This window comes from Zalophus californianus, chromosome 17 (genome assembly GCF_009762305.2).
Source record: "Zalophus californianus isolate mZalCal1 chromosome 17, mZalCal1.pri.v2, whole genome shotgun sequence".
NCBI classification, from domain to species: Eukaryota; Metazoa; Chordata; class Mammalia; order Carnivora; family Otariidae; genus Zalophus; species Zalophus californianus.
Genome location: NC_045611.1, coordinates 50,673,935 through 50,681,693, shown reverse-complemented (window position 1 = coordinate 50,681,693; position 7,759 = coordinate 50,673,935).

Sequence of the window (7,759 nt, the reverse complement as noted above, 5' to 3'; positions counted from 1 at the left end):
GGGAATTATTATGGGTACCCCAAGTGGAGTTTGGTAAGAGTCGGCTTATAGACGGTTGGGGACCTACACTTGGAAGAATATGGTACCACTTTTCTCTGAGTGGTATTTCTTCTCCCCCTTCTTAACTCCCAAGTCCCTCAATATCCCCCCTTTCTGTTTCTCTTGCCTATTCCTCCATCGCACGCCCTCCTTATTTTGTTTCTGATTGGTGGCCTACTGTTTGGAAAGTGAGGGGATCCCCCTGCATGGATTATTGCTGTTGCAAGACCAGGATTTGAGGTCGTGATGGCGCTGAGCGGTGGGAAAAGTATTCACTAAGAGTGGCGACGAGGATGGCAATTTGGGCGTCCAGGCTGCTGATTGGGTGCACACCTCTCGCGACAGCCAGGCAGGCCTTCGCGCTGTTTGCCACGCACCTGCCCCCGCCGACTTTGAACTCCGAGGCCGGCTGTCGCGAAAGCCTGAACCGGATGTCACGACGGGGAGAACGGGATCGCGATGCCCAAGTTGGGGCCCTGAGGGCCGGGGACACAAGTTTACGGCTCTCGTGGAGTCGCGACACCCAGCCCTGCTATCCGATCCCTCGCCACTGCAGTCAGCTGTCTGGACGCCGTGGTGGAGGGGCTTGTCTCCGTGGCGCCGCTGCTGGTGTGTGTAAGGTCCGTCTCAGTGCCCTCTGCCAGTCGCGTTGGGGATTGCTGGGTGGCAGGGAGGGAGGTGGGGAACGTCTTTGGGGGGGGCTACGGGGACGGGGGTTGCTGGTATTTAACCCCTTCTCAGCCAGTCCAGGACACTCTTGTCTCCCAGAGATAATTGGGGGGGACCGCCTAATCCCCCTACCCCACACCTTTCCTCCTCCCTACCCGCTACCCCTCCCCCCAAAACCACCAACCTCTCATCTTCTAAGTGACTCCATCACCACCGGCCACCGGGACCTGCGGCCTCATTGCTCCAGCCCGCCCCACTCGACCGTCAGACTCGCTCATCGAACTCTTTTTGATTAACCCTTTCTGTGTTCATCCCACGGAAAACTGTGTGTCCGGCGAGGGGGAGGGGGGAGGCGAGGGGCAGTAGCTACCTTTCCTCCATCTCCTCCCACCGCCCATGCCTCCCCACTCGCACCCCATCCCATGCCCTAACCCCATCCCTCACCCCTAGGGTCCTCCCCGCCCTGGGGAGAGTGACCTTTATAAATATCTCAGCTGTTTGGCTTTGTCCCTTTCAAAGGCGGGGCCAGGGGCGTGGCCTCCTGCCAGTGGAGCGCTCACTCTGGCCCCACTCCTTTCTGTGCCCACCCCCCACTCCCCACCCCTTCATTGTAAATAGTCACTTTTGTACTGGGTTTGAGCCAGGGGACGTGGGGAGTCATTTTTTTTTTTTCTTTGTGTTGGCATCTCAGGGCACTGGAGGCATGGCCCACATCCCGGTTACATTTGGGAGAATCCCAAGGTGTGTCCTCACCCGCCCCCAGTGCTAAGGATTTCAAGATATCAGTATTACTCCTAGAGGGATGCGGTGCACAGATCCCCTGGCAGGGAGGTGGGAGAGGCGTGGAAAGGTGTAGTCTGACAGGAATGTCTCAGTTGTCTCCATCTACGAAATGGGCTCGCCCTCCGGGTTCCCTGAGGAGCCTCAGTGAGATAATCGTGGAGTTAGAATCTCTCTTCCCCCTTTCTCTGTTTGGGACAGACAGGGTAGGAGAGTACGGGTGAGGGTATGACCATCTTTGGACAACTGACCACTAAATCCTTACTGGAACCTTAAGTTCGCCTCTCCCCAGGCTTGTTCTCTCTCTTGGAAAATGGGGGGCTTGGAGGACCTGTAAGGTCCCTTGGGTATCCCCAATCCTTAGATTAGCGGCCCAAGCCCAGAGCTGGCCCGCTGCCTGCCGGCCCACCCCTACCTTACATTTCTTGGGCCCAGACCATCCGCCATGTGGCCATGCCTCCAGTGCCTCCATTCAACCCCCTCTAACTGATTCCTTCCATCCTCTGCGACCAGAGACGCCGCCCACCCCCACCCCCACCCCCCACCCCACCACCTCCAGAAGCTCCTGGCTGGGGCCCCGCTGCCCTCTCCTCTCCCCCTCCCCACATTGCCATGCCTGGGCCACGCCCACCCCCACCCACCCACCCCCAGTGTCCGTCGTGTGACCTAGTGCACCATGTATTAGCTTCCATGGCCCCCACCCCGGCCCCCACCACACCCCTCCCCCCCCTCCCTCGGCGACTTCACCTTTTTTTGCCGCGATAAACGCCATCTCAGCATCTGTGTCTAATGTTGTCTTTTTTGCTTGACATCACACACTCCTTCTTAACCCATCCCCTTCCCTCTCCCTCCTCCCCGCACCTCCACCCTCATCCTAAATTCTTTCCCCCTTTCCCTCGGGGGCTCTTGGGTATCTAGGGGAGGGGGTGGGGGGACCCCTGAGGATGGGCCCAGGATGGGGAAGGAGGGGAGGGGTGGATTATTCTCTCTGGACTGGGTGAGGACCCAGAGCAAGTGTGCCCGAGGGGGGCAAGCCGCCAGGTTTAGCTTCGGGGGCCTCAGTGTCCAATCAGGAGGGTCGATGCCACCATCACCACCTCATACTCGGCACCACAGTCCCACAAACGCAGGTCCACACACCGCATTGCAAACGCACAACCCCAAGTAGAGTCAGGATAGACTAGGGTTACGGTTTTGGAGTCAGGTAAGATCCGGATTCAGATCCCAGTGCTGCTGCGGAACCCTGGGATTTTTCCCCTCAGAGCCTCCATCTCACTATGTATAAAAAGGAGATTTTTTAATGTTATTTCTATGGTTGATGCTAGGATTCAATACACCATCCACTTAAAAAAATTAGTGAGCACGTACAGTGTGTAAGGCACCTTCCTGGGTCCTAGAGATAAAATCCTTAACGAAACAGACCCAAAAATTTCTGCCTTCACAGAGCATATATTCTACTGGAATCTGGAGATTCTTCTTTGGCACATGGGACTAAAAACAATTCAGGGGTTGCAAACCATCGGCCAGAAGGCCTATCTGGGGCACACATAATCTCATTTGACCTGAACAGCATTTTGTGTGAATTTGGTGCCAGCATTTAAAACCTTGGGAGACTTCTGAAAATATGGGTTGCAAGACCCTCTTGAGAAAACGGATGTGGCATCTCTGGGTGGCCGTAACTGGCTGGAGTGGGCCAGGCACTGCCCATCAGCCAAAGCAGGCAGCCTCAGCCCCTCCTGGCTCTGCAAGACTCTTTTGTGTTACCTGCCCAGCCCCTGGACACATTTAAGTTTGCAACCCTTGTGGTCAGTGCTTAATACTAACATCCTTACATTCTGGAGGTGTCAGGGATGGGTGGGCAGGTGACAATGTGCCAAGGAGGAGGGAAAATGGCATGAGATGGAGGAGACAGGTGAGGCCACACGTGCTGGTTCTGGTGTGACCAGGGCACCTCGTTTCCTCTCTCTGGGTCTCAGTCTCCACATATGAAAAAGACCCTACAAAACTGTACTTAACCTTCTGGAATATTCCAGAAGGATCCCATGAGCACCTCACCCCATCAGTGCCTGACACAGAAGAGATGCTCAGCATGTGGTGGTCACTGTAGAGACCCCTCTGACTGAAAACTAACAATAAAATGACTCCAGGGAAGGACAGAAACCAAGAGGGGGGGGAGGGGAGGAAGGAAACAGACCAGGGACAAAGTGAGAAAGAGACAGTGATGGGAATGAAGAGAGTAGCAGACATGGAGAAGGGTCTTCAACTGCTTGGGGTGTGTTTTTTCGTTCATTCACTCATTCATTCATTCATTCCTTTGTTCAACAGACATTTATTGAGCACCTCCTATGTTCTCAGGCCTAGGGACATGGCAACAACCACGACAAGTCATCATTCTCATGTTGCCAAAACCCGAAAGCCCTATCCCCAACTCTTAGCACATAGTAGATGCTCAAAAGTCTACCATTCCTTGCACCACAGGCACCTCTGGTCCTGGCCTGTGGGCCCTCAAGTTTTGCCTGGGGTTCAGAAATATTGCCAAGCCAGGCCATTTTCTGGCAAAGTAGAGGAATTTTCCACCAGGAAGCTGGTAACTTAAAAGGGATTTGGGGGAAAGGGTGGAGTTTGGTCTCTATTCTGCTGTGTGACGTTGGGAAACTCTCTGACCTCTCTGACCCAGGAGGTGGAAAGGAAAGGAGGTGAGGTCGGGATGCAGGTGAGTAATGGGGGATTCCTAACTCCCTCAAAGCCTCCAAAACTTCTCCTCTGGTGGCGGCGGGGGGCGGGGTTTGGGGGTGGGAGGCCTCGATGAGAAGAGAGATGAAGAAAGAAGAAGGAGGAGTTGCCTGAAAGAGAGAGATGGCCCTAGAGACAGGGCGGGGATGGGAGGATGGAGGGAAGAGGGGGTCTAGGCGGGGGGCGGGGGGTGTCTCAGGAACGGTTCTGAGAGGCCATCGAACATCAGAACAAGGTCATTTGGACAGAACGGGGAAGGTAGAGGTGGACTGGGGCAGAGGGAAAGACAAGCACAAAGAGGAGATGAAAAAGAGGCAGAAACAAGACAGAGATGGGGATAGAGTGGCCAGGTATAGTAAATAAAAATACAGTATGTTCAGTGAGATCTGAATTTCAGATTTAAAAAAAAAAAGAGTTTTCTTAAGTGTAAATACGTCCCATGTAAGATTGGAGCCATACTTACACTAAATATTAGCTGTTGCTTCTCTAAAATCCAACTGTAACAGGGCATTCTGTATTTTATCTTGCAACCCTAGAAGAAAGAGAAGAAAGAGATCAGAGGGGAAACAGTGAAGCCAGGACAACTAGTCAGAGAAGCCAGGTCATCCGAGTCTGCCTCTGCCTCAGTCTCCCCAGCTTTCTGCCACTCAGGTCCCCTCTCTTTTCCACTCAGTCTCCCTCTCTTGCAGACCCTCTCTCTGTTCCCTCCACTCCTCTTAGTTGCTCAGTCTTCCTCTACCCTCAGGAATCAGCCTCAGTCCTCAAAGGTGGTTGGGCCACCACTGTCACTCCCGCCCAGGTCAAGTGGGCTGGTCTTTTGGGGCAAGACCTGAGCGGCAAGCGGCAGGCAGGTGGAGAGTCCGTTCAGGGACACCACACTTTCCTCAGTCAGGGCTGTTGAAGCTTGGGGCTGGGAATAAACATGGAGAGAAAAAAGAGACGTTCTACTGAAAAAACGCTCTGTCAGCAGGCCAGGCCTTGGTGAGTCTGGCAAGTCAGGGACCTCCCCAGGGTCCCCTCCAGTCTCCGGCTTCCAGCTCCGCCTTCTGGAAAAGTTTAGTCTCTAAAGGGTCCTCTCCACCAACACTCCGAAGCCAGCATTCTGGGGAGAGCTCTGGGACACTGTTTCTGGCCCCCTCGCCCTTGCCTCTGCTCCTCTCTGCCTCACTTTACCTCCAGTATTTTTCTGGGTGTCTCTGTCACCCCATCTTCCTCCTTCCATTGCTCTTTTTCTCCCCCTCCCTTAAAAAAAAAAAAAATTATCTCATTGTATCCCTGCAGGGCTCTGTCTTTCTCCTCTTCCCCGCTGGGAGTGGGATCTCTCTGACTCACTTTCTGTTTCTGCCCGCCTCTGCATCTCTTTCTCCCTGTGTACCCAGTATTGCTCGGTGGCAGCGAACAGAATCCACTCCAGCCAGTGTAAATAGAAAAGGACTTACGAAGGGACACAGAGCCTGTCTGAAGAAATATTCTAGGCCGAGCCTTCAAGGCACCCCCAAATCCACCCTCCAGAATTATCCGCCCGGGAACTGCCGCTCCTCCTGCGCGATCGGGGAGCCGGCCGCTGGCTCCGCAATCGCACCAGCTTTGAGAAATAGCTAGGCAGGGCGGCGGCTTCGCAGCTACCTCCCTCCCCGCTGACTTGAGTTAGAAATTCAAGCTTCCCGCGAAGGCATCTGACTGGTGGAACCTAAACCTCCTTCCGGAACCCCACCGCAAGGCATCCTGGGAAGTGTAGTTTTTGGCTTGCCAGTCTCTGCAGTCGTAGGAAAGTGCTGGGGAAGAGTGAAATAGACGCTAGGCGGAATAGATGTTGGGGGGACCCGTTTTCTCCCCATTATTGCACACACTCTTTCTCTGTCCATCTCTCTTTCTATGTGCCTCTGCTTCTCACCTTCGGCCTTTCTGTTTGTCTCTATTTTTCTCTTTTTTGCCTCTTTTTCACTGCCCAGGTGTATTTCAGTCCTTCCATCTCTATGGCCTTCTCTCTCCTCCTTTGTTGGCTCTGGCTGTGCCGAGCCCCGCGGTGTTCCTGCCTCATCCTCATCCCTATCCCCAGTTCCAGCCCCAGCGTTGAGGGGAGTCTCCCTCTCGGCCCTCACCCCATTGTCAGCTGAACTGGATGGAGGCTCAGACCTTGAGGGAGGGGGACTATATGGGTGCCCCTGGTTCCACGGACAAACTAGGAAGAGAACCCAGGCTTTCGCGTTTCTCAGCTGCTCTCGCTACAGGTGAACATGAACCAAAAGCTTAGTGAGCTCCTGGCCAGGGCTGAAAAGTGGCCACAGCGGCTTGGGGACAGAGCCATGCCCTCTGTTGACCAGGTGTAATTGAACACTCAACTTGCTCTCCTGGAAGGTGTGGCCACTGCCACCCCACCCCCTCTTCACTATTCTTCCTCTTATTCAATCATCTTAGAACTACATGGAAATGAAGCTGAAGCCTTCTCAGGGAGCACATGTTCATTCAAAAAATATTCATTAAGCGTCTACTATGTGCCAGGCACTGTTCTAGACATTGAGTAACAAAAGAGACAACAATTTTCCCTATCCTGGGGAGCTTGTACTCTATGGGAGGAAATGGACAGTAAACAAGATAAATAAGTAAACCACACACTACACTAGATGATAATACATGTGATGAAGAAAAATGAGGCAGAGAAGGAAAACAGAGAATTCTGGAAGAGAGAGGCACTGCAATTTTCAATAAGCTGCATGGAAAGACTTTACTGGAAATGTGACATGTGAGTAAAGACCTGAAGGAGAGTTGGGGGTGGGCATGTGGATATCTGGGGAAGGAGCATTCCAGGCAAAGAAAACAGCAAGTGCAAAGGGCCTGGGGTGGGATGGGCCTGGAGTATGTATGGGCTAGCAAGGAGGCCAGGGTGGCTGGAACAGAGTGAGCAAGAAAAGGGTGAGAGGAAATGAGGTCAGAAAGGCGACAAAGGGGGCCATATTATTTAGGATCTTGGGGGTCAATGTAGGACTTTGACTTTTACTCCTAGTGAGATGGAAGCCATGGGAGGGTTCTGAGCAGAGAGATGTGAGCTGACTTGGATTTTAATAAGATCCCTTTGGGTTGGAGGCTAGGAGAGTAGAATGAACAGAGAGCCTAGGCAGAGGGCAACTGCAGCAATCCAGGAAGAAGATGACGGTGGCTGGACCTGGGGACTGTGGAGGTGGAGAGGAATGGTTGGACACTGATAGAATGTGAAGGTAGCACTCCCAGAATTGACTGGCAGACTGGATGTGGAGAGTGAAAGAGAAAGAAGAGTCAGGGATGACTCCAAATCACGTGAAACTCTTAGAACTGGAGTTTGGTTCCAGTTAGGATTAGAAATTAAGAATCAAGCTAAGGCTAAGATTAAGGATCAGTGGCAATCAGTATTGGTGGAGTTTGGTTTGGGGTTTGAAGAGAAGGTTAAGATTCAGGGAAAGATGGCAACTAGCACTGGTATTTGGGTTATGGCCATGGTTGGGGTTAGGGCTAGGTACCCAGGACCTGGATAAAAATTGGGTATAGAGTTAAGACAACTAGA